This window comes from Canis lupus, chromosome 1 (assembly GCF_048164855.1).
Source record: "Canis lupus baileyi chromosome 1, mCanLup2.hap1, whole genome shotgun sequence".
Taxonomy (NCBI): Eukaryota; Metazoa; Chordata; class Mammalia; order Carnivora; family Canidae; genus Canis; species Canis lupus.
The window spans coordinates 55,155,835-55,168,578 of record NC_132838.1 but is presented as its reverse complement, the minus strand read 5'-3'; the positions used below and the strand labels follow the sequence as shown (position 1 = coordinate 55,168,578).

The 12,744-nt window shown below is 41.6% G+C and overlaps 1 non-coding gene across 1 annotated transcript; it reads right to left on the bottom strand.

The window, feature by feature from the left end:
• Positions 1–7,942: 7,942 nt before the first annotated feature.
• Positions 7,943–8,107, bottom strand: LOC140608808 (U1 spliceosomal RNA). Its single transcript, XR_012010789.1, has one exon. It is a non-coding gene; the product is annotated as a U1 spliceosomal RNA (small nuclear RNA).
• Positions 8,108–12,744: the final 4,637 nt, after the last annotated feature.

Below are 12,744 nucleotides of genomic sequence, written 5' to 3'. Positions count from 1 at the left end.
GGAGCTGCAGGGGCGGGCGGCCAAGTGCTGCAGGAAGCCCTCCAGGTGATTCAGAGGCCTCTCGGTTTGGGAACCCCTGCTCTCCTGGTGGGGTTAGATAAATAGAGCCACCTGAAGACTTTGAAGGAGGTGTTTGCACCTTTCAGAAGATGCCTTGATGTGGAGATAATTCCTCAATCGCTCCGCTCCCCACCCAGCTGAAGTGAAGCCGGGAATTCGTTCCCAGGCACCGGGATGGCCTGCCTCCCCAGCGCTGCCCCTACCGCCCCCCCCCCCCCAACCATAGGCACCTTGATGAGATTAAAAAATACACCCAGACCCTTTTTGTTGACAATTCTCGGTGTCAAATACCAGGGGCCTTCCAGGAGGCTCATTAGCATTCTGTTAATATGTGCATAAAATGTTGTCTGCGTCGGAGCCCAAATACACAGACTAGGAAATCAAAGAGAAACACTTCCCACCTTTTGCTGGCTTCCTCCTGAACAGTTATTTGTTTTAAAACAACTTCCTCGGGAACTTCCTTTCTAAAAGAAACTCCTCTCCATTTTAAAGCAAGATTACCCCTTATTCCCCTCTCCTTAACCCATTTCTGGCAGGGAGCCCTTAATGAGAGGGGGAGATTGCAACTGGCGCTTTCCTGTCCCTCTCTCAAGGCTGTGGGGCAAGGATCTTTAGAAAACACTCCTAGAAAACTTAGTGGCAAAAAAAAAAAAAAAAAAGAAAAGAAAAGAAAAGAAAAGAAAAGAAAACTTAGTGGCTAAAGATGACTCATGTTTTGTGCGGATTTTATACTAACGGCCCGACAAACGCTTGCATTTTTGTGTCTGGAAAATAATCACTGATGGGTAGATTGTTGATGTGCGATACACTGACAGAAGATTCTCAAACAGATCTCTCACCAAATGCCAGCAAGCATTAAGGAATGGATGTCCTCCTCAAAACAGCTTTATCACCAACGTGGAGTAAAGATGGATTGAGAGTAAAAATGGGAAAACACACCAACTTCAACTGCAAAGGTTTATAGTGTTTAATAATCGTCGGCAAATATTGTTGGTAGATTGTTGATGCTTCCAAGAAGTCAAAATAGGATTCTTTTTTTTTAAGATGTTATTTATTTATTCATGAGAGACACAGAGAGAAAGAGAGAGACAGGCAGAGGGAGAAGCAGGCTCCATGCATGGAGCCTGATGCAGGACTTGATCCCAGAACCCCAGGATCATGCCCTGAGCCAAAGACAGATGCTCAACCACTGAGCCATCCAGGCATCCCAAAATAGGATTCTTTTGACCAAAAAAAGAAAAAAAAAAAAAAAGAAAGAAAAAAGAAAAAAGAAAGAAAGAAAAAAAACTATGTCTGACACTGATCTCTTGCCGGGTGATGGGTAGCCAGGACCGGCCGGCAACCTTCTGTCCACTCTTGGCTGTCTGTCTGGCCGACAGACAGAAATAACTCCTCCTGGTAACAATACTTAACAACTTTTAGCCACTAGAAGAATCATGTTCTTACTAGTTGGAAGCAACCGGAATATGTGCTGTTGTGTGTACAATATTTACTCTGATGTGGGACAGGCCATGCCCCTCGTTTACATGAATGCAGTCAAGGCTCCACTTGAGAGACATTCCCTCGCTTGCTGCTATGGACACCTCGCAGACTTTAAAAATTTTATTTTTAATTATTTGAGAGAGAGAGAGCACCAGCAGGGGGAGCAGCAGAGGCAGAGGGAGAAGGAGGCTCCCTGCTCAACAGGGAGCCTGACATGGGACTTGATCCCAGGACCCTGAGATCATGACCTGAGCCAAAGGCAGACACTTAACCCACTGAGCTATCCAGGTGCCCCCATTTATTTATTTATGTATTTATTCATCTATTTAAAGAGAGGGGCAGGAGGGCAGAAAGGGGGGGGAGAGAGAGAGAGAGAGAATCTCAAGCAGACTCCCTGCTGAGCGAGAAGCTCCGTACAGGGCTCAATCCCATGACCCTGAGCTCATGACCTGAGTCGAGATCAAGAGTCGGATGCTCAACTGACTGAGCCCCCTGGGTGCCCCACTGACTTTAAAGTAAGGACCATGGACGGGACAGTTGAACTTCTGCATCCTTAGTGTTCTCCTTCCTTGGCATCTCCCCATTCCTGCCTCAGTTTCCCCCTCTGGGAGGGAGGGGCAGCTGGAGGCGATGACCCCTGGTCTCACTGGCTGTCCCCTTCCGATGTTCTCAGCACATAACCGTCTTGTGGCACGACACACACTAGGTCACGTTGTCCTCAGCCACCAAAGCTAAGAACTTCAGTGCGTGGCAGGCAAAGGCTCTGCTTTAAAACATACTTTTGAAATCAACTTTTGAGGGATTGGACCGACTTTATACACTCACGCTTCCTGGAGGCAGGAGAGTGAGTTTCTAACTCAGAAAACCACTCCGTATCTCCTGGCTCACGCACTTAGACGTGATGTACAGCCCCCTGATGTACAGGCCCCTTCCCAGAGGGTGGCTCTCCGGCCCGAGGAGCCGCACCTACACTGCAAGCCTACTTGAGAGGGACAGGGGGGTCTTTTGGCAAAAGGCAAAGGAATTGTTTCTGCTTTATTTTCTGTGGATAAGCTAACTATATTGCACTGAACATATAAAAAGGTGTATTTCGTAGCACAGTGAAGGTCAACAAACATTCCACCGTAGTTAATGCTGGAGGAAGGTAACTCATTCCCAGGGTTTTGTAAGGAAGTAGGATGAGCAAGGCAGTTTCCAATCCGTTCAGGAAGGAACTTGTATTTTCCAGTTAGAAGAATTAGCACTGAGAAAGCTGGAGTGTAAAAAAAAAAAGAAAGAAGAAAGAAAGAAAGAAAGAAAGAAAGAAAGAAAGAAAGAAAGAAAGAAGAAAGAAAGAAAGAAAGAAAGAAAGAAAGAAAGAAAGAAAGAAAGAAAGAAAGAAAGAAAGAAAAAGAAAGCTGGAGTGTTTACTCAAGACAGTACCCTCTCCTCCCCATGGGGAGTTCTGCATGGTTTTCTTTATTTCTTTTTTTTTTTCTGCACTTTCAAACAACAGTATCAAGCTTCTTTGCTTACTTAATTGCAATCATGAATAAACTTTAGGCTTTTAATAAATGTACGTTGATTTGAATTAGTTGGACTTTAAAAGTGGGTTAGTTCCTCACTGGTGTATTTTGTTGATTTCTCATTCAGCATTTCCATGGTGCAGTTCCTGATACAGAGACTCAGCTTGCAGTGAGAATTTTAAAAGACATGTGATTTTGGGTATACTGTGCTACATTTGCTAAATTGCTACATTTAAATTTGGTGTTACTTTTTTTAAAAAAAGATTTTATTTATTCATTCACGAGAGACACACAGAGAGAGGCAGAGACACAGGCAGAGGGAGAAGCAGGTTCCATGCAGGGAGCCTGATACTGGACTCGATCCCAGGACGCCAGGATCACGCCCTGGGCCAAAGGCAGATGCTCAATCACTGAGCCACTCAGATGTCCTTTGGTTTTACTTTTTTGTGGTATCAATTTTTCCTTCATTTAAAAGCTCTAGACTTTCACATTTAAGGAAATGAATAGGTATTAATGTCAAGGTGTAGGTATAAAAGTCCAAACAGACTTTTCGCAGAGTTAACAAAGTGTAATTCAAAGAGAATCCACATGCTGAGTGGGAGCTAGGGTGGCACCTAACCACCGGCCCTGCCGCTGCACCTCCCCACCCCATGCCTCCTCAAGCCCCTAAGGTGCAGATTCTCTTTTCCTGTGTTATGAGACCTACAAGTGTGTTTCCTGGGCACCTTTGCAATGAAATTCGAAGCCCATTTTGTTTTCTTTATGGGTAACAATTAGCATGCATGCCAATTGTGTTTGTCATCCGTAGCAGCATTCTGATGATGGCATTCGTTAAGAGCAGGAAGTCAAAAAAAAAAAAAAAAAAAAAAAGAGCAGGAAGTCTCTGGTTTAGAGGAAAGAACTACAGAAGCTCGGAGTAAGATATTTTAGGAAAAGCTAGCACAGATATTGGCCTGTATTGATTCTCTAAGGTCTGATGTCAGGGTTCCTCTGAATGAGCTTGATGGCCATTCCAAGAAGAACCTGGCATGGCTCCTACTCTGAAGCCCGTATAAAAGATACTAGACCCAGACTGACCCAGTCTACAGAATATTGCATTTTCCAATCTCTACCTCCAGTGAAGAACCTAATTTAGGATTTTAACGTCCCCTGTTTGAATCCTCTGCCTAAAGAGGGCAGATTGTAATCTTTCCATTTTTCTGAAATTATCAACTAGCCTTTGTCACAGAATTAGAGCTCTGTAAACTTGCTCTCTTGAGAGCTGGTCATTCCCAAGATAAAACTGTTAACTCAAATAATTTTAATATAATAAATGTGAATATTTAATTTTTAAAATTTATTTTTTTTCATCGTGGTAAGTATATTCCTTAATTCCCATCCCTCATTTCCCCATTGCCCCACCCACCTCCCCTCTGGGAACATCAGTGTGTTCTCTATAGTTACGAGTCTGTTTCTTGGTTTGTCTCTCTTTTTTCCCCCTTTGCTCAACTGTCTTGTCTCTTAAATTCCACATATGAGTGAAATCATATGGGATTTGTCTTTCTTTGGCTGACTTATTGCCCTTAGCATTATTCTCTCTAGCTCCATCCATGTAAGTGCAAATGATGAGATTTCATTCTTTTTTTATGACTGAGGAATATTCCACTGTGTGTGTGTGTGTGTGTGTGATATATATATAGATATATATATCATACTCTATATCCATTCATCAGTTGATGGACACTTGGGCTGCTTCCATAGTTTGGCTATTATTGATAATGCTGCAGTAAACATAGGAGCAAGTGTATCCCTTCAAATTAATGTTTTTTGAATTTTTTTGGTAAATAACCATTAGTGGAATTACTGGATCATACGGTAGTTCTATTTTTAACGTTTTTTTTTTTAAGATTTTATTTATTAGACCCCGAATAGCCAGGGGAATTTTAAAAAAGAATACCATATCTGGGGGCATCACAATGCCAGATTTCAGGTTGTACTACAAAGCTGTGGTCATCAAGACAGTGTGGTACTGGCACAAAAACAGACACATAGATCAATGGAACAGAATAGAGAACCCAGAAGTGGACCCTGAACTTTATGGTCAACTAATATTTGATAAAAGAGGAAAGACTATCCATTAGAAGAAAGTCTCTTCAATAGATGGTGCTGGGAAAAATTGGACATCCACATGCAGAAGAATGAAACTAGACCACTCTCTTTCATCATACACAAAGATAAACTCAAAATGGATGAAAGATCTAAATGTGAGACAAGAATCCATCAAAATCCTAGAGGAGAACACAGGCAACACCCTTTTTGAACTTGGCCACAGTAACTTCTTGCAAGATACATCCACGAAGGCAAAAGAAACAAAAGCAAAAATGAACTATTGGGACTTCATCAAGATAAGAAGCTTTTGCACAGCAAAGGATACAGTCAACAAAACTCAAAGACAACCTACAGAATGGGAGAAGATATTTGCAAATGACGTATCAGATAAAGGGCTAGTATCCAAGATCTATAAAGAACTTATTAAACTCAACACCAAAGAAACAAACAATCCAATCATGAAATGGGCAAAAGACATGAACAGAAATCTCACAGAGGAAGACATAGACATGGCCACAAGCACATGAGAAAATGCTCTGCATCACTTGCCATCAGGGAAATACAAATCAAAACCACAATGAGATACCACCTCACACCAGTGAGAATGGGGCAAATTAACAAGGCAGGAAACCACAAATGTTGGAGAGGATGCGGAGAAAGGGGAACCCTCTTACACTGTTGGTGGGAATGTGAACTGGTGCAGCCACTCTGGAAAACTGTGTGGAGGTTCCTCAAAGAGTTAAAAATAGACCTGCCCTATGACCCAGCAATTGCACTGTTGGGGATTTACCCCCAAAGATTCAGATGCAATGAAACGCCGGGACACCTGCACCCCGATGTTTATAGCAGCAATGGCCACAATAGCCAAACTGTGGAAGGAGCCTCGGTGTCCATCGAAAGATGAATGGATAAAGAAGATGTGGTTTATGTATACAATGGAATATTCCTCAGCCATTAGAAATGACAAATACCCACCATTTGCTTCAACGTGGTTGGAACTGGAGGGTATTACGCTGAGTGAAGTAAGTCAGTCGGAGAAGGACAAACAGTGTATGTTCTCATTCATTTGGGGAATATAAATAATAGTGAAAGGGAATATAAGGGAAGGGAGATGAAATGTGTGGGAAATATCAGAAAGGGAGACAGAACATGAAGACTCCTAACTCTGGGAAACGAACTAGGGGTGGTAGAAGGGGAGGAGGGCGGGTGGTGGGAGTGAATGGGTGACGGGCACTGAAGGGGGCACTTGACGAGATGAGCACTGGGTGTTATTCTGTATGTTGGTAAATTGAACACCAATAAAAAATTAATTTATTAAAAAAAAGATTTTATTTATTTACTCATAGAGACACAGAGAGAGAATGAGAGGCTGTGACACAGGCAGAGGGAGAAGCAGGCTCCACCCAGAGAGCCCAACACGGGACTTGATCCAGGGTCTCCAGGATCACGCCCTGGGCTGCAGGCAGCTCTAAACCGCTGTGCCACTGGGGCTGCCCTATTTTTAACTTTTTGAGGAAACTCCATACTGTTTTCCACTTGGCTGCACCATTTTGCATTCCCACCAACAGTGCAGGAGGGATCTTTTTTCTCCACATCCTCACCAACACCTGTTGTTTCTTGTGTGGTTCATTTTAGCCATTCTGACAGGTGTGAGGTAACATCTCATTGTGGTTTTGATTTGTATTTCTCTGATGATGAGTGATGTGGAGCATCTTTCATGTGTCAGTTGGCCAACTGGATGTCTTCTTTGGAGAAATGTCTGTTCATGCCTTCTGCCCATTTTTTAGTTGGGTTATTTGTTTTTTGGATATTGAGTTGTATCTGTTCTTTACATATTTTGGATACTAATTCTTTAATGGACCTGCCATTTACAAATATCTTCTCCCATTCAATAGGTTCCCTTTTAGTTTTGTTTCCTTCACTGTGCAGAAACTTTTTATTTTGATGTAATCCCAATAGTTTATTTTTGTTTTTATTTCCCTTGCCTCAGGCGACATGTTTGGAAAAATATTGCCAGAGCCAATGTCAGAGACTACACTGCTTGTGCTCTCTTCTAGGATTTTTATGGTTTCAGGCCTCACATTTAGGTCTTTCATTGATTTTGAGTTTATTTTTGTGTATGGTGTAAGAAAATGATTCAGTTTCATTCTTCTGCATGTGACTGTCCAGTTTTCCCAACACCATTTGTTGAAGAGACTGTCTTTTTCCCATTTGATACTCTTTCCTGCTTTGTTGGAGATTAATTGACCATGCATTTGTTGGTTTATTTCTGGGTTTTCTATTTTATGCCATTGATCTATGTGTCTATTTTTATGCTAGCATCATACTGTTTTAATTACTACCACTCTATAATATAACTTGAAATCTGGAATTGTAATACCTTCAGATTTTTTTTTCAAGATTGCTTTGGCTATTTGAAGTCTTTTGTGGTTTCATACAAATTTTAGGATTATTTATTCTAGTTCTGTGAAAAATGCTATTGGTATTTTGATAGTGATTGCATTAAATGTGTTTGAGTTCATCATTGAGTTCAGTGATGTTGGCAGTGGGTTTCTCACCTATGGCCTTTATTATATTGAGTTATGATCCCTCTAGGCCTATTTTGCAGAGAGTTTTTTTTTTTTATCATGAATGGATGTTGTTAAACGTGAATAATTTAGTAGGAACTGAGACATAAGTGAAAGCACTAGCATCTGGCAGATTTTGGTGGGTTTGGAAGATATCATTAATTATTTTCAGCAAATATTTTTCCAAGTGGCCATTGTTCTATTAATAATTATACTTGAGGAAATTTCTTTTTATTTTTTCAGGGGAAAGCGCGAACACAGTCCCCCACTACCACAAATTATGCAGTCGAGTTTCTCACATTTGGGGAAATTGCAGGGGTCAGCACATCCGGAGTGCAATGGATAAACCTCGCCCTGGGAAAACCACCTTTGTGATCATGGTATCTCCCCTGCCAGGTTAAGTATTGAGGAAATTTATATCAAATAGATAATCAATAAAAAATATATATATTAGTAATGGAAAGTGATTATGATTAAATAGTTATTTCTGGTACTAGAAATCACTTAATGGTTTTCAAAATAATCAAAATTATATCAGAAGGGATGGATACTTACCACTTATATCAACATGGATGGAACTAGAGGGTATTATGGTGAGTGAAATAAGTCAACTGGAGAAAGAAAATTACCATATGGTTTAACTCATATGCAGAATATAAGAAATAGTGCAGAGGACCATAAGGGAAGGGAGGGAAAACTGAATGGGAAAAAAAGAGAAAGGGAGATAAACCATAAGAGACTCTTAACTCTGGGAAACAAACTGAGGGTTGAAGGAAGGGAGGTGAGTGGGGGGAGGGGGTAACTGGGTGGTGAGCATTAAGGGATCACATGATGTGATGAGCACTGGATATTATGCACAACTGATAAATCATTGAAAATTACATCTGAAATTAATGATGTATATATTGGTTAATTGTATGTATATATTGGTTAATTGAATTTAAATTTAAAAATTATATTTCATTTGCTACTTTGCATGCATACACTTTGCATAGTAAATATTGGTTTTGTGGGCTTTGTCTACAAAGCACCAACAATAACCAATTATTTGATAAAAATGGTGCTTTGTGTCAAAGTATCTGGTATACAACTTCCTATGAACTCGAACCAGGGGAGAGGACTATATTGTGAAGAACTGCATCATACCCAACACAGAGTAATCAAAATCAAATAAGATAATCCATTTTTGCATGCTCACATTATTATTTCCATTACTCATAGAACAGTACTTTTTGCTAGTCATAGTGGCATTAATCTACCTGTATTATTTTGCTCAAATGAGTGCATGAGATGTATGCATATGTATGTATTTGTGCATATGTGTGTATCTTTTAAAATCATACTACAAAGAAAGATCAACTCTATAAATCATCATTTTTAAATTATTTTTTTAAAAAGATTTTATTTATTCATTCACAAGAGACACAGAGATAGAGGCAGAGACATAGGCAGAGGGGGAAGCAGGCTCCTTGCAGGGAGCCCGATGTGGGACTCCATCCTCAGATCCTGAGATCACTACATCTGAGCTGAAGGCAGATGCTCAACCACTGAGCCACTCAGGCATTACTATAAATCATCATTAATGCATCACTGAGGCACATGTAATGATGTCTCTTCTAAGTATGACTTAACTATCCAGTACTTCCTGCCATTTGGAACTTTGCTGATAACAATAACTAAGCCAAATGACCTTAAAGAACCAAAGTACACATCACAGAGTCCATGGACTACATAAACATAATTAGTGACGTATTGATAGAAATGTTACAGCAGCAAGCACTTATAGAGGATGTACCGCGGCCCACCTCTCAGTAATTTGTAGTATCAACAAACTTGGGTCTTGAGGAAACCACGGAAGTGAGGCACTGCTGTCTTCACACCATTCCACAGAGGAGGAAAACCAAGTGAAGACTGAGTGACTTGTTGAAGTCATGTAGTTTGTAAGAGGCACAGCTGGAACTGAACCCAGATAGGTGCCTCTAGACTCCAGCTCCTAAACACTACTTCATTTGACCTTTCAGCCTTTCAAATGACCCTGGTATAAAGGCATTCATGTAAACTCGGACATTTCCCCTGGTCATTACATACATTTTTTTACACTCTTATTTTCTATCAGCTCTAAGCTGGTTAGAACCTGTGAATTCAAAATGGTCAGAGTGACAGTCTGAGAGCAAGCAAGCTGGCCTGATCCTGCCGCTGTCACCCCAGTAAATGCAGAGGAGTCCTTTGTGGTCCTGGAGACCCGGCTGCATATCAAGAAATGTTCCACTGTGTTTGAAATCCAGCAAGGTTCTGGACAGGGTCTGCCTGGGGCTGCATTCACACGCCCTCAGAAGCCTGAGATCATGTGGGAGCCGAGACTGTCGAGGAAACTGTGATGAGGACTCCAGTGCCACCCAGGCCCCCAGGAGCACCCCAGACATGTGCCCCATACAAAGGACTGAGCCCCTGATGGACCCACTGCAGGAGAGAATCTTGGGATTTCATGTAAGATTCATTCCACCTGTGCCCCTGGGAACCTGCAAGAGCAGCCCTGACTTATGGGCCAGCAGAGCTGTGAGCCCCAAGGGCAGTACCCCTCCTTCTCATCTGACCCTGTGAGCCATCGGGGTTGACAGGACAGGAAGCAGGGCGAGGCCAGCGCCCTCAGGCCACCTGTAGTGGAGGGATGACGGACCCCACGTCCGTCACCAATGTGGAAGAACGGCCATGGTGGTGGGGACCTGGCCCACTGCAGAAAACCAGTGACCAGAGGGCGGTTGCTGAAGGCCAAGGCAGCCAGGGCTCTGGGGACCACATGGGGCAGACTCAGGGCTTGGTACCAAGTGGAGCGTGTGCCACGTGTGTGGACATGTCCTTGGCTGGCTCCCACTCCTCGCCCTGTCCCCTCTCTGGGCTGGCTAAGAAGGCTAACCGTTCTCTCTGTCAAGTGCAGGTTTGGAAAGTATTATAGCATTATAATGATCCCCATGGAATTGCTGAACGGAGGCCACAGGAGTCAACTGAATGCAGAAAGCCAAATTATGCAAGTTTATTTATTTATTTTTAAAGATTTACTTATTTATTTTGGGGAGGAGAGGCAGAGAGAATCTCAAGCAGACTCCCCACTAAGCATGGAGTTCAAGGTGAGGCTCGATCTCACGACCCTGAGGTCATGACCTGAGCTGATATCCAGAGTCCACCACTTAACTGATTTAGCCTCCCAGGCACCCCAAATTATGGAAGTTTAATGTATAATAAGCCTGGAAAAATAAACCAGTGAAGAGATGTGCTACAGAATAGGTGCCTTGCACTAACACTTCATACACTCCCCAGCTACAGGTGAGGCAAAGAGTGCTCGATAGGCTCGTTCTTTCTTTTTTTTCTTTCTTTTCTTCCTTCCTTCCTTCCTTCCTTCCTGTCTTTCTTTCTTTCTTTCTTTCTTTCTTTCTTTCTTTCTTTCTTTCTTTCTTCTTCTTTCTTTCTTCTTTTTCTTTCTTTCCTTCAAGATTTTATTTATTTATTCATGAGAAACACACACAGAGAGAGGCAGAGACATAGACAGGGGGAGAAGCAGGCTCCCTGTGGGAAGCCTGATGTGGGACTCAATCCTGGGACCCTGGATCACGCTCTGAGCTGAAGGCAGATGCTCAAATGCTGAGCCACCCAGGGATCCCGGTAGGATGTTTCTTATTGAGCATTTGTTCATCTCAGTGATGGTGGAGAGGTTAATTTTTGCCTCTTGGGAATAAAGGATATAATCAGAGACACAGGACTTAGGTTTAAAACTTAGAAACTTTGTAACAAAAAAAGAAAAGAAAAGAAAGAAAACCTTTATATACAATGAAATAAAACTTCATAAGAAAGACAACGAAATCCAAAAATAATACATGTGGAAACATGATGAAAGTTTGCATCCAGAAAGCATATGGGTTGATATGAATGAATATATAACCAATACTTTACTAAACAAAGAATGAAAGAGTACTAACAGTTCCATATCAACAATCCCTTATGTTTACAGATTATAATAAGCTTTTTAGAAGTCATGTTTTATGTCCTCTTTCCAGATGGAACAGGGCAGAGTTAGAACGACTCAGGCAGGAGGGAACAGAAATAATGGATTTCTGCAGTAAAAACATTCAGCTGTACTAGTAAGTTTAAATTATAGCCACTTGAGTTATTACTATCTAGCTTATCAAAGGAGCCAAACTAAAAATTCCTGACATGGATAGGCTATGGGTGAGCCAAGTAAGCAGCTTCCCATTCTGGAGAGCAGGCTGGCCCTGGACAGCTGTGCACCTTCCCCACACTCTGGCTCATGATAACCCAAGGTACGCAGGAAATATTTTTAATGATGGTGTTACTAGCCTTTATATTAGCAATAACTTAATGTCTCACTATTGGTCAATGCCCATATCATAGAACATTATGCTTAGTTTTTTTCATATAATGCTGGTCTCCCGGTTGGACAGAAGTCTGAGGGTAGAAACTCAATCTTAACTATTTTTGTGTCATCAGCAGGACCTGGCACATAAACAATCAGTGAATATTTACCGAATGGAAGTTAGCTGAAGCTAGGTAGTTAATAGGATGTAATAATGTAACCTTAATAATTATATAAAACTTGCATTACATAGAAAGGCACACACCATAGAATTACAAAACCAAAATAGTGAACTGCATGCACCAGCTCCAGGTGAGTATAGTACAGCTGTCCACAGTTACCACGAGAGCCCGCCTGGAGTAGCAGCAGTCCGGCGAGCCTAGGTGGGCTCCCATGAGGTCCTGGGTTCGTTTCTGAACTGTGTCTCCCCTAGAAAAAGAAATCCCATTTTGCAAGTTTCTAGTAAATTGACCAGAATGCAGACCAGGTTTTGAATTAAAATATGTCCGATACATAATAGTTAAGTAATGAAAGTAGAACCCAGCAGAGTGCCTGGTACTTGGTTGGTGCTCCCTTTAATTGTTTTTTTAGAAATACAAGAGACAAAAAGCTAGGTAAAGAGTTAATAATTTTGTCTTACTGGTTTATTTTTATAGAATTGACTATAGTAATACAC